Consider the following 17,651-nt stretch of genomic DNA (forward strand, 5'->3'; position numbering starts at 1 on the left):
CATTCCAGATCCTAAACACTCACTGAACCTGCCTCCACCACACTCTCAGACAGTGCATTCCAGATCCTAAACACTCACTGAACCTGCCTCCACCACAATCTCAGACAGTGTATTCCAGATCCTAAACAGTCACTGAAACTGCCTCCACTACACTCTCAGACAGTGCAGTCCAGATCCTAAACACTCACTGAACCTGCCTCCACCACACTCTCAGACAGTGCATTCCAGAACCTAAACACTCACTGAACCTGCCTCCACCACACTCTCAGACAGTGCATTCCGATCCTAAACACTCACTGAACCTGCCTCCAGCGCACTCTCAGACAGTGCATTCCAGGTCCTAAACACTCACTGAACCTGCCTCCAGCGCACTCTCAGACAGTGCATTCCAGGTCCTAAACACTCACTGAACCTGCCTCCACCACACTCTCAGACAGTGCATTCCGATCCTAAACACTCACTGAACCTGCCTCCACCGCACTCTCAGACAGTGCATTCCAGATCCTAAACACTCACTGAACCTGCCTCCACCACACTCTGAGACACTGCATTCCAGATCCTAAACACTCACTGAACCTGCCTCCACCACACTCTCAGACAGTGTATTCCAGATCCTAAACACTCACTGAACCTGCCTCCACCACACTCTCAGACAGTGCATTCCGATCCTAAACACTCACGGAACCTGCCTCCACCACACTCTCAGACAGTGCATTCCGATCCTAAACACTCACTGAACCTGCCTCCACCACACTCTCAGGCAGTGCATTCCAGATCCTAAACACTCACTGAACCTGCCTCCACCACACTCTCAGACAGTGTATTCCAGATCCTAAACACTCACTGAACATGCCTCCACCACACTCTCAGACAGTGCATTCCAGATCCTAATCACTCACTGAACATGCCTCCACCACACTCTCAGACAGTGCATTCCAGATCCTAAACACTCACTGAACCTGCCTCCACCACACTCTCAGACAGTGCATTCCAGATCCTAAACACTCACTGAACCTGCCTCCACCACACTCTCAGACAGTGCATTCCAGATCCTAAACACTCACTGAACCTGCCTCCTCCGCAGTCTCAGACAGTGCATTACAGATCCTAAACACTCACTGAACCTGCCTCCACCACACTCTCAGACAGTGCATTCCAGATCCTAAACTCTCACTGAACCTGCCTCCCCTGCACTCTCAGGCAGTGCATTCCAGATCCTAAACACTCACTGAACCTGCCTCCACCACACTCTCAGACAGTGCATTCCAGATCCTAAACACTCACTGAACCTGCCTCCACCACACTCTCAGACAGTGCATTCCAGATCCTAAACACTCACTGAACCTGCCTCCACCACAATCTCAGACAGTGTATTCCAGATCCTAAACAGTCACTGAAACTGCCTCCACTACACTCTCAGACAGTGCAGTCCAGATCCTAAACACTCACTGAACCTGCCTCCACCACACTCTCAGACAGTGCATTCCAGAACCTAAACACTCACTGAACCTGCCTCCACCGCACTCTCAGACAGTGCATTCCGATCCTAAACACTCACTGAACCTGCCTCCAGCGCACTCTCAGACAGTGCATTCCAGGTCCTAAACACTCACTGAACCTGCCTCCAGCGCACTCTCAGACAGTGCATTCCAGGTCCTAAACACTCACTGAACCTGCCTCCACCACACTCTCAGACAGTGCATTCCGATCCTAAACACTCACTGAACCTGCCTCCACCGCACTCTCAGACAGTGCATTCCAGATCCTAAACACTCACTGAACCTGCCTCCACCACACTCTGAGACACTGCATTCCAGATCCTAAACACTCACTGAACCTGCCTCCACCACACTCTCAGACAGTGTATTCCAGATCCTAAACACTCACTGAACCTGCCTCCACCACACTCTCAGACAGTGCATTCCGATCCTAAACACTCACGGAACCTGCCTCCACCACACTCTCAGACAGTGCATTCCGATCCTAAACACTCACTGAACCTGCCTCCACCACACTCTCAGGCAGTGCATTCCAGATCCTAAACACTCACTGAACCTGCCTCCACCACACTCTCAGACAGTGTATTCCAGATCCTAAACACTCACTGAACCTGCCTCCACCACACTCTCAGACAGTGCATTCCGATCCTAAACACTCACTGAACCTGCCTCCACCACACTCTCAGGCAGTGCATTCCAGATTCTAAACACTCACCGAACCTGCCTCCACCACACTCTCAGGCAGTGCATTCCAGATTCTAAACACTCACTGAACCTGCCTCCACCGCACTCTCAGACAGTGCATTCCAGATCCTAAACACTCACTGAACCTGCCTCCACCACACTCTCAGGCAGTGCATTCCAGATTCTAAACACTCACTGAACCTGCCTCCACCGCACTCTCAGACAGTGCATTCTGGATCCTAAAGACTCACTGAAACTGCCTCCACCACACTCTCAGACAGTGCATTCCAGATCCAAAACACTCACTCAACCTGCCTCCACCACACTCTCAAACAGTGCATTCCAGATCCTAAACACTCACTGAACCTGCCTCCACCACACTCTCAGACAGTGCATTCCAGATCCTAAACACTCACTGAACCTGCCTCCACCACACTCTCGGACAGTGCATTCCAGATCCTAAACACTCACTGAACCTGCCTCCACCGCACTCTCAGGCAGTGCATTCCAGATCCTAAACACTCACTGAACCTGCCTCCAACACACTATCAGACAGTGCATTCCAGATCCTAAACACTCACTGAACCTGCCTCCACCACACTCTCAGGCAGTGCACTCCAGATCCTAAACGCTCACTGAACCTGCCTCCACCACACTCTCAGACAGTGTATTCCAGTTCCTAAACACTCACTGAACCTGCCTCCACCGTCCTCTGAGACAATGCATTCCAGATCCTAACCACTCACTGAACCTGCCTCCACCACACTCTCAGACAGTGCATTCCAGATCCTAAACACTCACTGAACCTGCCTCCACCACACTCTCAGACAGTGCATTCCAGATCCTAAACACTCACTGAACCTGCCTCCACCACACTCTCAGGCAGTGCACTCCAGATCCTAAACACTCACTGAACTTGCCTCCACCACACTCTCAGACTGTGCATTGCAGATCCTAAACGTTCACTGAACCTGCCTCCACCACACTCTGAGACAGTGCATTCCAGATCCTAAACGCTCACTGAACCTGCCTCCACCACACTCTCAGACAGTGCATTCCAGATCCTAAACACTCACTGAACCTGCCTCCACCACACTCTCAGACATTGCATTCCAGATCCTAAACACTCACTGAACCTGCCTCCACCACACTCTGAGACAGTGCATTCCAGATCCTAAACGCTCACTGAACCTGCCTCCACCGCACTCTCAGACAGTGCATTCCAGATCCTAAACACTCACTGAACCTGCCTCCACCACACTCTCAGACAGTGCATTCCAGATCCTAAACACTCACTGAACCTGCCTCCACCACACTCTCAGACAGTGCCTTCCATTGCTAAACACTCACTGAACCTGCCTCCACCGTACTCTGAGACAATGCATTCCAGATCCTAACCACTCACTGAACCTGCCTCCACCACACTCTCAGACAGTGCATTCCAGATCCTAAACACTCACTGAACCTGCCTCCACCACACTCTCAGACAGTGCATTCCAGATCCTAAACACTCACTGAACCTGCCTCCACCACACTCTCAGACGGTGCATTCCAGATCCTAAACACTCACTGAACCTGCCTCCACCACACTCTCAGACAGTGTATTCCAGATCCTAAACACTCACTGAACCTGCCTCCACCACACTCTCATACAGTGCATTCCAGATCCTAAACAGTCACTGAACCTGCCTCCACCACACTCTCATACAATGCATTCCAGATCCTAAACACTCACTGAACCTGCCTCCACCACACTCTCAGGCAGTGCACTCCAGATCCTAAACACTCACTGAACCTGCCTCCACCACACTCTCAGACTGTGCATTCCAGATCCTAAACGCTCACTGAACCTGCCTCCACCACACTCTCAGACAGTGCATTCCAGATCCTAAACGCTCACTGAACCTGCCTCCACCACACTCTGAGACAGTGCATTCCAGATCCTAAACGCTCACTGAACCTGCCTCCACCACACTCTCAGACAGTGCATTCCAGATCCTAAACACTCACTGAGCCTGCCTCCACCACACTCTCAGACAGTGTATTCCAGATCCTAAACACTCACTGAACCTGCCTCCACCACACTCTCAGACAGTGCATTCCAGATCCTAAACACTCACTGAACCTGCCTCCACCACACTCTCAGGCAGTGCACTCCAGATCCTAAACACTCACTGAACCTGCCTCCACCACACTCTCAGACAGTGCATTCCAGATCCTAAACACTCACTGAACCTGCCTCCACCACACTCTCAGACTGTGCATTCCAGATCCTAAACGCTCACTGAACCTGCCTCCACCACACTCTCAGACAGTGCATTCCAGATCCTAAACGCTCACTGAACCTGCCTCCACCACACTCTGAGACAGTGCATTCCAGATCCTAAACGCTCACTGAACCTGCCTCCACCACACTCTCAGACAGTGCATTCCAGATCCTAAACACTCACTGAACCTGCCTCCACCACACTCTCAGACATTGCATTCCAGATCCTAAACACTCACTGAACCTGCCTCCACCACACTCTCAGACAGTGCATTCCAGATCCTAAACGCTCACTGAACCTGCCTCCACCACACTCTGAGACAGTGCATTCCAGATCCTAAACGCTCACTGAACCTGCCTCCACCACACTCTCAGACAGTGCATTCCAGATCCTGAACACTCACTGAGCCTGCCTCCACCACACTCTCAGACATTGCATTCCAGATCCTGAACACTCACTGAACCTGCCTCCACCACACTCTGAGACAGTGCATTCCAGATCCTAACCACTCGCTGCATGAAAATGTTTTTCCTCAAGTCACCATTGCTTCCTTTGCCAATTACTTTCAATCTGTGCCGTCTTGTTCTCGATCCTTCAATCAATGGGAACTGTTTCTCTCTCTCTACTCTGTCCAGACCCGTCATGATTTTGAATACCTCTCTCAAATTTCCTCTCAACTTCCTCTTCTCCACGGAAAACAGTCGCAACTTCTCCAATCTATCTTCACAACTGAAATTTCTCATCCCCGGAAGCATTCTTGTGAATCTTTTCTGTACTCTCTCCAATGCCTTTACATCTTTCCAAAAGTGTGGTGCTCAGAACGGGACACAATAATTCATTTGAGGTCAAACCAGTGTTCTATACAAGGTCAACATAACTTCCTTGCTCTTGTACTCTATGCCCCTATTAATAAGGCCCAGGATACTGTTTGCTTTATTAACTGCTCTCTCAACCTGTCCTGCCACCTTCAATGACTTATGCACATATACACCCAGGTCCCTCTGCTCCTGCACCCCCTTTAGAATTGTAGCCTTTATTTTATATTGTCTCCTCATGTTCTTCCTACCAAAATGAATCACTTCACATTTCTCTGCATTGAACTTCATCTGCCACCTGTCTGCCCATTCCACCAACTTGTCTATGTCCTTTTGAAGTTCTACACTATCCTCCTCACAGTTCACAATGCCTCTAATGTTCGCATCATCTGCAGACATTGAAATTGTGTTCTGTACACCGTCGAGGTCATTAATATGTATCAGAAAAAGTAAGGGTCCCAACACTGACCCTGGGGAACTCCACTACAAACCTTCCTCCAGCCTGAAAAACATCCATAAACCACGACTCTCTGTTTCCTGTCACTCAGCCAATTCCGTATCCATGTTGTTACTGTCCCTTTTATTCCATGAGCTATAACTTTGCTCACAAGTCTGTTCTGCAGCATTTATTGCTGGGCTAGTGCAACCTTGGAGGTATCCAGAGTTATATACTACTCCAGCAAATCACATTTAAGAGCGTCATTTCCTATGTCAGCTAATGTAGGGTCCAGAAAGAGAGGTCGGCTGGTTAATCATTTAATAGGATTGAGGTCAAGGGAGCGTGAGGTGGGTCATATGGAAAGCTTGAGTTCAGAGGGGGACATGAGTTGTGAAAGAGAAACTAGAGAGAGATGCAGGTTCTGGCTGAGGGGGAGAGTAGATCGAGAGATACCTTGGTGAGCAAAGGGAAGGAAGGCAAGTGACAGGCAGTTGATCAGATGGTCTTAATCTTAGTGACAAAGAAGTTCACGAGCTCTACACATTTGTTGGAGGTGAGGGTGGAGAGGACAGGAGAGAGGGGTTTAAGTAGACGGTTTGCAGTAGAGAAAAAAAATGCATTGCAGGATGATTCTGAAGTAATGGTCAATATCTATAGCATAGATCCAGCAGATACCTCTGTAATACAAAAGGTTGGGTACAGGACAGCAGTAATTGGGGCTTTAGTAGTGACTGCTTTCAGGATTCAGAAAAAGGTGTTGCTGGCACAGTCCCTGTGAAATGTAATTATTCTTGGCCTGAAGCAAAGCTTTACAAATCTGGACCATTTCTTTGCGAAGCAGTATATTTTGTTGGTATGTCATTGGGAGTTTATTGCAGGGCACAGGTTTCTAAGAACACAAGGAATAGGAGCAGGAGTTGACCATATGGCCCATCGAGCCTGTTCATTCAAAACAATCATAACTGATCTTGGGTTTCAACTCCACTTTCCCACCCACTCACCATATCTCTTGATTCTCTGAGAGACCAAAAATCTTATCTATCCCAGCCTTAAATCTATTCAGTGACGGAGAATCCACAACCCTCTGGGGTAGAGAATTCCAAAGATTCATAACCGTTTGAGTGAAGTAATTTCTCCTCATTTCAATCCTAAATAATTGGCCCCTTATCCTGAGACTATGCCCTATGTTTTAGATTCCCCGACCAGTTGAAACAATCTCTCAGTGTCTACCCTATGAAGCCCCTTCACAATCTTATGTTTCAATTAGGTCACCTCTCATTCTTCTAAATTCCAGAGAATATGGGCCCAATTTACTCAGCCTCCCATCATCGGACAACCTCCTCATCCCAGGGACCAATTTAGTGAACCTTCACTGCACTGCCTCCAGTGCAAGTATATCCTTGCTTAAATATGAAGTCCAAAACTGCACACAGTATTCCAGGTGCGGTCTCACCAAAGCCCTGTACAATTGTAGTCAGACTTCTTTATTCTTGTACTCCAACCCCCTTGCAATAAAGGCCAACATGCCATTGGCATTCCGAATTGCTTGCTGTACCTACATGATTTCTATTTGTGTTCCTTGTACAAGCACACCCAAGTCTCTATGAACATCAACATTTACAAGTTTCACACCTTTCAAAAAATATTCTGCTTTTCTATTCTTATGACAAAGTGAATAACTTCACGCTTCCCCACATCCCCACACCATACCCATCCGCCATCTTGTTGCCCACTCACTTAACCTGTCTGTATCTCTTTGCAGTCTCTTTGTGTCCTCCCACAGCTTACCTTTCTACATAGCTTTGTATCATCAGAAAACTTAGATACATTACTCTGTCTTTTCAGCTAAGTCATCAATACAGATTATAAATAGCTGAGGCCCCGGTACTGATCCTTGCGGCACTCCACTAGTCACAGCCTGACAACTTGAAAATGCCCCGTTTATTTCCATTCTTTGCTTCCTGTCTGTTAACCAATCACTATCCATGCTAATATATTACCGACAACTCACATGAGCTTGAATCTTGCAAATTGGTCTTTATGTGGCACTTTCGAATGCCTTTTGGAAATCCAGTATACTACATCTACTGGTTCCCCTACACGTGCATTGTTAAAACTTCCTTAATAATAGATTCCAGCATTTTCTCAATGACTGATGTCAGGCTAATTGGCCTGCAGTTCTTTGTTTTCTCTCTCCCAGCTTTCTTGAAAAGCCGTGTTACATTTTCCAATGGGACCATTCCCGAATCTGAGGAATTTTGGAAAATCATAACCAGTGCATCCACTATCTCTGCAGCTATCTCTCTTAGAACCCTAGGATGTAGGACATCAGGTCTCGGGGACTTGTAGGATTTTAGTCCTTTAAGTTTCTCCAATACTTTGTCTTGGCTGATATCAATATCCTTAATTTCCTCAATCTTTTTAGCCCCTAGGTTACTGCTATTTCTGGTATGGAACTTGTGTCTTCAACTGTGAAGACGGTCACAAAGTATTTGTTCAGTGCCTCGGCCATTTCCTCATTCCCCATGATGATTTCTCCTGTCTCTGCTTCTAAGGGACCAACGTCCACTTTAGCTACTCTCTTCCTTTTTATATACTTATAAAAGCTCTTACAATCTGTTTTTACATTCTGGCTAGTTTACTCTCATATTCTATTTTTTCCCTTTTTATCAACCTTTGGTGGCTCTTTGTTGGTTTCTAAAACATTCCTAATCCTTAGACTTGCTACTGTTCTTTGCAACATTATAAGCCTCTTCTTTTTTCCAATCTTAACTTCCTGAGTGAGACACGGACGGGTTTTTCTTGCTGAGTTTTTGTTTTTCAATGGAATATATTTTTGTTGAACATTTTGGATTGTTTCTTTAAATGTTTCTCACTGAGGGACATGCTGTACCCGTTGCTTGTACCCATGAAAGGGGAAGCTTGTAGTTTCACACCACATATGCAAATTATAACAGAGTGGAAACTTACAATTATCTTGGGCGGTGTTTATATTTTAAACAAGGGGATTCCTGCAGTGGTTTGATGTGTTTCTATAGTTTTTGTTGTATGTATCATTAGCGGCAAAACAACAGGAAGTGAGCAAGTCTCCAGGTCACCATTCCTCCCTCATCCAACTCTAAACAAATCAACAGGTTGTTCACCTCATTGCTGTCTGTGGGATCTTGCTGTGCTTGCCTGTAACCCAGCAGTCCATGGACCTATGCTTTGAATCAATGAGAGTTATGACAGAGGGTTGCTGACAGGTTCCTTAGCCACAGAGCTTTTGTACCCGAGGCTGTCCAGGACTAATTGATAGAGATTGACTTAATCAACAACACCATTACCGTTGTAAAATGTGACTACCAGGATGATAGAAGGTGAACTAAGTGGACCCTGGTCATCTGTAATGGTTTCTCTTCCTGCCCCTGCACTTTGACCCCAAGGATCTATCCTTGGCTCCTCCTATTTTTCATCTACATTGCTGCCCCTCGGCCATATCATCCAAAAGCCCAGCACTAATTTTCACATGTACACCGACGACACCCAACTCTAACTCACCAACACCTCTCTCGACTCCTCCACTGTTGCTAAATTATCAGATTACCTTTCCAACATCCAGTTAAATATTGGGAAGACTGAAGCCATTGTTTTCAGTTCCTGCTCCAAACTCCGTTCCCTAGCTACTAACTCCATCCCTCTCCCTAGCAACAGTCTGAGATTAAACCAGTCTGTTTGCAAACTTGGTGTCACATTTGACCCTGCAATGAGTGTCCGACCTCATATTCGTGCCATCACTAAGACTGCCCATTTCCACCTCTATAACATCACCTGACTTTACCCCTGTCTTAGCTCATCTGCTGCTGAAACCCTCATCCATGCCTTTGTTACCTCTAGACTTGACTATTCCAATGCACTCCTGGCTGGTTTCCCATATTCTGCTCTCTGTAAACTTGAGGTCAACCAAAATTCTGCTGTCTATGTCATAACTGGCACCAAGTCCTGTTCCCCTATCACCCCTGTGCTCGCTGACCTACAATGGCTCCCAATCAAGCAACTTCTTGATTTTAAAATTCTCATCCTTGTTTTCAAGTCCCTCCACGGCCTCGCCTCTCCCTATCTCTGTAATCTCCTCCAGCCCCACAACCCCCTGAGATCTCTGCATTCCTCTAATTCAGGCCTTTTGTGCATCCCCCGATTGTAATCACTCCACCATTGGTGATCGTGCTTTCAGCTGCCTGGGCCCTAAGCTCTGGAATTCCCTCCCTAATCTCTCCACCTCTCCACATCACTTTCCTCCTTTAAGACACTCCTTAAAATCAAGTTTTTGATCATCTGACCTCATATTTCCTTATGTGGCTTGCTATCATACTTTGTTTTATAAAGCTCCTGTGAAGTACCTTAGGACATTTTATTTTGTTATTTGCTGGATAAATATAAGTTGTTCTCACTCTCATCTGGTGATTTCCATTTGATACAATGCCCATGCTATCTAGAAGAAAGCATGGTGTAGCTACTGCAGCAAGGGAGGTGGCAGGGCAATCTTAGCACAGCTGAGGCTAATTATTGTGTTCCCCCACTAGCTGAGATCTGCAAACTCGGGCCCAGTTCAGACTGAGGATAGACTCTGGTACAGTGCTCGTTTGTGTAACTCTGTTCCACACCAATAATCGCATTCATTCTTACATTCCAACAGTGGCTACACTTCAAAAATACTTCACTGGCTGTAAAATACTTTGAGACATCCTGAGATCTTTAAAGACGCTAACTGCAAGCTCTTGCTTTCTTTGCTATTGTGATGTGGAATGCGCTGCCTGAAAGGGCAGTGGAAGCAGATTCAATAGTAATTTTCAAAAGGGAATTGGAGAAAAAATTGCAAAGTTCTGGGGAAAGAGCAAGGAAATGGGATTAATTGAATAGCTCTTTCAAAGAGCTGGCACAAGCACGATGGGCCAAATGACCACCTTCTATAATGTTTCATTTTATGATTCTATAATTTAACCCTCTGAGCCATCAGTGCTACACTCTTGTTGCCATTTTGGAGGGGTGTTTTGGCCAAATAGTGGTTTTAGCACTGAATGAGGTAACTACAAGTTTCTCCCTTGAATTGGAGGCTGATACAGCACACAGTTCTGGGAATATGAGGGAATGTTTGACCTCTGATGTCACAGGAACTAAATTTCAAAATCCTGTTTGCGTTTCCTGCTGCTGTGACCAATCATGTGACCCACATGCTCTGAGGTGGCCCTATAATCACCTCGTCTTTCAGCAAATGACCTTGAACCACCTTCAAAGGAATGCCAAGGGATTGGGATCAACGACATTCCATGAGGTTCATCTAGGATTCTTTGAAGCATCGGAAGCAAATAAATCTGATACCGGGGAGAGACAAGGCCCATGTTTAACAGGAATTCCCTTGTGGAAAATGCAAAGCCTTTCCCAAGCAAATAAAACCCCCACAGTTGTTCTGCTCCCCTCTCTCCACTGTATTAAATGTCCTCTAGAACTGTGAGTTTGTACGAAGAATTCCTGGTGGTGTAGAAACTTTCCATCTACACCAAAAGTGATGGAGTTACATTTCATTACTGTCATATTCAGGATTTTTAATGTTTTCATAAAATGATACAGCACTGAATGAGGATGTTGGGCCCATCATGCCTGTGCTGGGTCTTTGAAAAATTAGCCTCCCTCCCCCTGCTCTTCCCCCACAGCCCTGCAATCTTTTTCCCTTCCAGTATTTCTCCGATTCCCCTTTTGAAAGTTACTATCGAATCTGCTTCCACCGCCCTTTCAGGCAGTGCGTTCCAGATCACAACAACTCACTACTTCTTTTGACAATTACCTTAAATCTGTATCATCTGATTATCTCACTTACTCGATCAAAATAATTTATGATTTTGAACGCCTCTACCAAATCTCCCCTTAATCTTCTCTGCTCTGAGAACAATCCCAGCTTCTCCACAGATCTGAAGTCCCTCATCCCTGGTACCATTCTAGTGAATCTGCTCTGCACCCTCTCCAGGGCTCTTTCTAATCATTCCCTTCATTTCCTCAACCATCCCCCCACCACCACCCACCCTCCCCTCAACTACACTGCGGGCTTTCCTGAATCCTGACCCAGAACCAGTCAACATCCAGCCTCCAGTCCCACGAAAGGCCATTTCTCCATGTGTGAGCCTGAACTGTGGGGGTCTAGCAGCTGATGCCACTCCTGTTCTTGGCCAATGGCCCTTTCTAGCAGGGACAATGATCCTAAATGGGTTTCCTTGGCCTGGCTCCGTGCTGCTGAGGCCAATTTTAGTGTTGCTGCCGCTGCCCTGGTGAGCAAGGATCAGGGCTCAAATGCAGTTCCTTTCTGGTTGCAATGGCTCATTACTGTTTTGGGAGGTTTCGCCCTATGTTTCAGAGTGGGGAAGGTTTCTTTGTGATTATTTTTGAGGCCAAGATATTAACTTCCACTTTTGAATGGACAGTAGTAGATACCTGAGCAATGAACATCTGTCAAAGCTCATGTGTTTGTGAGTTACTCACTGATTTAATTGTCCACAATCCCATTCATTTTGTCCTGTGGTCTCAATGGATTTGAGGCACCTTCAAGATGCTTTACTATGTTAGGGTTAGGGTTAGATGCTGTACTTTAGGGTTAGGGTTAGATGCTGTACGTTAGGGATAGGGTTAGATGCTGTACGTTAGGGTTAGGGTTAGATGCTGTACTTTAGGGTTAGGGTTAGATGCTGTACGTTAGGGTTAGGGTTAGGGTTAGATGCTGTACTTTAGGGTTAGGGTTAGAGCTGTACTTTAGGGTTAGGGTTAGATGCTGTACGTTAGGGTTAGGGTTAGATGCTGTACATTAGGGTTAGGGTTAGATGCTGTACGCTAGGGTTAGGGTTAGGGTTAGATGCTGTACGCTAGCGTTAGGGTTAGATGCTGTACGTTAGGATTAGGGTTAGGGTTAGATGCTGTACGTTAGGGTTAGGGTTGGGTTAGATGCTGTACGTTAGGGTTAGGGTTGGGTTAGATGCTGTACGTTAGGGTTAGGGTTAGATGCTGTACGTTAGGGTTAGGGTTAGGATTAGGGTTAGGGTTAGATGCTGTACGTTAGGGTTAGGGTTAGGGTTAGATGCTGTACTTTAGGGTTAGGGTTAGGGTTAGGGTTAGGGTTAGGGTTAGGGTAAGGGTTAGGGTTAGGGTTAGATGCTGTACTTTAGGGTTAGAGTTAGGGTTAGATGCTGTACTTTAGGGTTAGGGTTAGGGTTAGGGTTAGGGTTAGGGTTAGGGTTAGATGCTGTACGTTAGGGATAGGGTTAGGGTTAGGGTTAGGGTTAGATGCTGTACGTTAGGGTTCGGGTTAGGGTTAGGGTTAGGGTTAGGGTTAGATGCTGTACGTTAGGGATAGGGTTAGGGTTAGGGTTAGGGTTAGGGTTAGATGCTGTACGTTAGGGTTAGGGTTAGGGTTAGATGCTGTACTTTAGGGTTAGGGTTAGGGTTAGATGCTGTACGTTAGGGTTAGGGTTAGGGTTAGATGCTGTACTTTAGGGTTAGGGTTAGGATTAGGGTTAGATGCTGTACGTTAGGGTCAGGGTTAGGGTTAGGTTTAGGGTTAGATGCTGTACTTTAGGGTTAGTGTTAGGGTTAGGGTTAGATGCTGTACGTTAGGGTTAGGGTTAGGGTTAGGGTTAGGGTTAGGGTTAGATGCTGTACTTTAGGGTTCGGGTTAGATGCTGTACTTTAGGGTTAGGGTTAGGGTTAGGGTTAGGGTTAGGGTTAGGGTTAGGGTTAGATGCTGTACGTTAGGGTTAGGGTTAGGGTTAGGGTTAGATGCTGTACTTTAGGGTTAGGGTTAGATGCTGTACTTTAGGGTTAGGGTTGGATGCTGTACTTTAGGGTTAGGGTTAGATGCTGTACTTTAGGGTTCGGGTTAGATGCTGTACGTTAGGGTTAGGGTTAGGGTTAGGGTTAGGGTTAGGGTTAGATGCTGTACTTTAGGGTTCGGGTTAGATGCTGTACTTTAGGGTTAGGGTTAGGGTTAGGGTTAGGGTTAGGGTTAGGGTTAGGGTTAGGGTTAGATGCTGTACGTTAGGGTTAGGGTTAGGGTTAGGGTTAGATGCTGTACTTTAGGGCTAGGGTTAGATGCTGTACTTTAGGGTTAGGGTTGGATGCTGTACTTTAGGGTTAGGGTTAGATGCTGTACTTTAGGGTTAGGGTTGGATGCTGTACGTTAGGGTTAGGGTTAGATGCTGTACTTTAGGGTTATGGTTAGGGTTAGGGTTAGGGTTAGGGTTAGGGTTAGGGCTAGGGTTAGATGCTGTACATTAGGGTTAGGGATAGATGCTGTACTTTAGGGTTAGGGTTATATGCTGTACATTAGGGTTAGGGTTAGATGCTGTAAATTAGGGTTAGGGTTAGATGCTGTACTTTAGGGTTAGGGTTGGATGCTGCACGTTAGGGTTAGGGTTAGGGTTAGGGTTAGATGCTGTCCTTTAGGGTTAGGGTTAGATGCTGTACATTAGGGTTAGGGTTAGATCCTGCATGTTAGGGTTAGGGTTAGGGTTAGGGTTAGATGCTGGACATTAGGGTTAGGGTTAGGGTTAGGGTTAGGGTTAGGGTTAGGGTTAGATGCTGTACATTAGGGTTAGGGTTAGATGCTGTACGCTAGGGTTAGGGTTAGATGCTGTACGTTAGGATTAGGGTTAGGGTTAGGGTTAGATGCTGTACTTTAGGGTTAGGGTTAGGGTTTGATGCTGTACGTTAGGATTAGGGTTAGGGTTAGGGTTAGATGCTGTACTTTAGGGTTAGGGTTAGGGTTAGGGTTAGATGCTGTACTTTAGGGTTAGGGTTAGATGCTGTACGTTAGGGTTAGGGTTAGGGTTAGGGTTAGGGTTAGGGTTAGGGTTAGGGTTAGATGCTGTACTTTAGGGTTCGGGTTAGATGCTGTACCTTAGGGTTAGGGTTAGGGTTAGGGTTAGGGTTAGATGCTGTACTTTAGGGTTAGATGCTGTACTTTAGGGTTCGGGTTAGATGCTGTACGTTAGGATTCGGATTAGGGTTAGATGCTGTACGTTAGGGTTAGGGTTAGGGTTAGATGCTGTACGTTAGGGTTAGGGTTAGGGTTAGATGCTGTACTTTAGGGTTAGAGTTAGGGTTAGGGTTAGGGTTAGGGTTAGGGTTAGGGTTAGATGCTGTATGTTAGGGTTAGGGTTAGGGTTAGGGTTAGATGCTGTACGTTAGGGTTAGGGTTAGGGTTAGATGCTGTACTTTAGGGTTAGGGTTAGGGTTAGATGCTGTACGTTAGGGTTAGGGTTAGATGCTGTAGGTTAGGGTTAGGGTTAGGGTTAGATGCTGTACTTTAGGGTTAGGGTTAGATGCTGTACTTTAGGGTTAGGGTTAGATGCTGTACGTTAGGGTTAGGGTTAGGGTTAGTGTTAGGGTTAGGGTTAGGGTTAGGGTTAGGGTTAGGGTTAGATGCTATACTTTAGGGTTAGGGTTAGGGTTAGGGTTAGGGTTAGGGTTAGGGATAGATGCTGTACGTTAGGGTTAGGGTTAGGGTTAGATGCTGTACTTTAGGGTTAGGGTTAGGGTTAGTGTTAGATGCTGTACGTTAGGGTTAGGGTTAGGGTTAGGGTTAGATGCACGTTAGGGTTAGGGTTAGGGTTAGATGCTGTACTTTAGGGTTCGGGTTAGGGTTAGATGCTGTACGCTAGGGTTAGGGTTAGATGCACGTTAGGGTTAGGGTTAGGGTTAGATGCTGTATGTTAGGGTTAGGGTTAGGGTTAGATGCTGTACGTTAGGATTAGGGTTAGGGTTAGGGTTAGGGTTAAGGTTAGATGCTGTACGTTAAGGTTAGGGTTAGGGTTAGGGTTAGGGTTAGGGTTAGGGTTAGGGTTAGATGCTGTACGTTAGGATTAGGGTTAGGGTTAGGGTTAGGGCTAGGGTTAGATGCTGTACGTTAGGATTAGGGTTAGGGTTAGGGTTAGGGTTAGGGTTAGGGTTAGATGCTGTACGTTAGGGTTAGGGTTAGGGTTAGGGTTAGGGTTAGGGTTAGATGCTGTACGTTAGGGTTAGGGTTAGGGTTAGGGTTAGGGTTAGATGCTGTACGTTAAGGTTAGGGTTAGGGTTAGATGCTGTACGTTAGGATTAGGGTTAGGGTTAGGGTTAGGGTTAGATGCTGTACATTAAGGTTAGGGTTAGGGTTAGGGTTAGGGTTAGGGTTAGGGTTAGGGTTAGATGCTGTACGTTAAGGTTAGGGTTAGGGTTAGATGCTGTACGTTGGGGTTAGGGTTAGGGTTAGATGCTGTATGTTAGGGTTAGGGTTAGGGTTAGATGCTGTACGTTAGGATTAGGGTTAGGGTTAGGGTTAGATGCTGTACTTTAGGGTTAGGGTTAGGGTTTGATGCTGTACGTTAGGATTAGGGTTAGGGTTAGGGTTAGATGCTGTACTTTAGGGTTAGGGTTAGGGTTAGGGTTAGATGCTGTACTTTAGGGTTAGGGTTAGATGCTGTACGTTAGGGTTAGGGTTAGGGTTAGGGTTAGGGTTAGGGTTAGGGTTAGGGTTAGATGCTGTACTTTAGGGTTCGGGTTAGATGCTGTACCTTAGGGTTAGGGTTAGGGTTAGGGTTAGGGTTAGATGCTGTACTTTAGGGTTAGATGCTGTACTTTAGGGTTCGGGTTAGATGCTGTACGTTAGGATTCGGATTAGGGTTAGATGCTGTACGTTAGGGTTAGGGTTAGGGTTAGATGCTGTACGTTAGGGTTAGGGTTAGGGTTAGATGCTGTACTTTAGGGTTAGAGTTAGGGTTAGGGTTAGGGTTAGGGTTAGGGTTAGGGTTAGATGCTGTATGTTAGGGTTAGGGTTAGGGTTAGGGTTAGATGCTGTACGTTAGGGTTAGGGTTAGGGTTAGATGCTGTACTTTAGGGTTAGGGTTAGGGTTAGATGCTGTACGTTAGGGTTAGGGTTAGATGCTGTAGGTTAGGGTTAGGGTTAGGGTTAGATGCTGTACTTTAGGGTTAGGGTTAGATGCTGTACTTTAGGGTTAGGGTTAGATGCTGTACGTTAGGGTTAGGGTTAGGGTTAGTGTTAGGGTTAGGGTTAGGGTTAGGGTTAGGGTTAGGGTTAGATGCTATACTTTAGGGTTAGGGTTAGGGTTAGGGTTAGGGTTAGGGTTAGGGATAGATGCTGTACGTTAGGGTTAGGGTTAGGGTTAGATGCTGTACTTTAGGGTTAGGGTTAGGGTTAGTGTTAGATGCTGTACGTTAGGGTTAGGGTTAGGGTTAGGGTTAGATGCACGTTAGGGTTAGGGTTAGGGTTAGATGCTGTACTTTAGGGTTCGGGTTAGGGTTAGATGCTGTACGCTAGGGTTAGGGTTAGATGCACGTTAGGGTTAGGGTTAGGGTTAGATGCTGTATGTTAGGGTTAGGGTTAGGGTTAGATGCTGTACGTTAGGATTAGGGTTAGGGTTAGGGTTAGGGTTAAGGTTAGATGCTGTACGTTAAGGTTAGGGTTAGGGTTAGGGTTAGGGTTAGGGTTAGGGTTAGGGTTAGATGCTGTACGTTAGGATTAGGGTTAGGGTTAGGGTTAGGGCTAGGGTTAGATGCTGTACGTTAGGATTAGGGTTAGGGTTAGGGTTAGGGTTAGGGTTAGGGTTAGATGCTGTACGTTAGGGTTAGGGTTAGGGTTAGGGTTAGGGTTAGGGTTAGATGCTGTACGTTAGGGTTAGGGTTAGGGTTAGGGTTAGGGTTAGATGCTGTACGTTAAGGTTAGGGTTAGGGTTAGATGCTGTACGTTAGGATTAGGGTTAGGGTTAGGGTTAGGGTTAGATGCTGTACATTAAGGTTAGGGTTAGGGTTAGGGTTAGGGTTAGGGTTAGGGTTAGATGCTGTACGTTAAGGTTAGGGTTAGGGTTAGATGCTGTACGTTGGGGTTAGGGTTAGGGTTAGATGCTGTATGTTAGGGTTAGGGTTAGGGTTAGAT

The sequence above is a fragment of the Heterodontus francisci genome, chromosome 16, assembly GCF_036365525.1.
Source record: "Heterodontus francisci isolate sHetFra1 chromosome 16, sHetFra1.hap1, whole genome shotgun sequence".
Lineage (NCBI taxonomy): Eukaryota > Metazoa > Chordata > Chondrichthyes > Heterodontiformes > Heterodontidae > Heterodontus > Heterodontus francisci.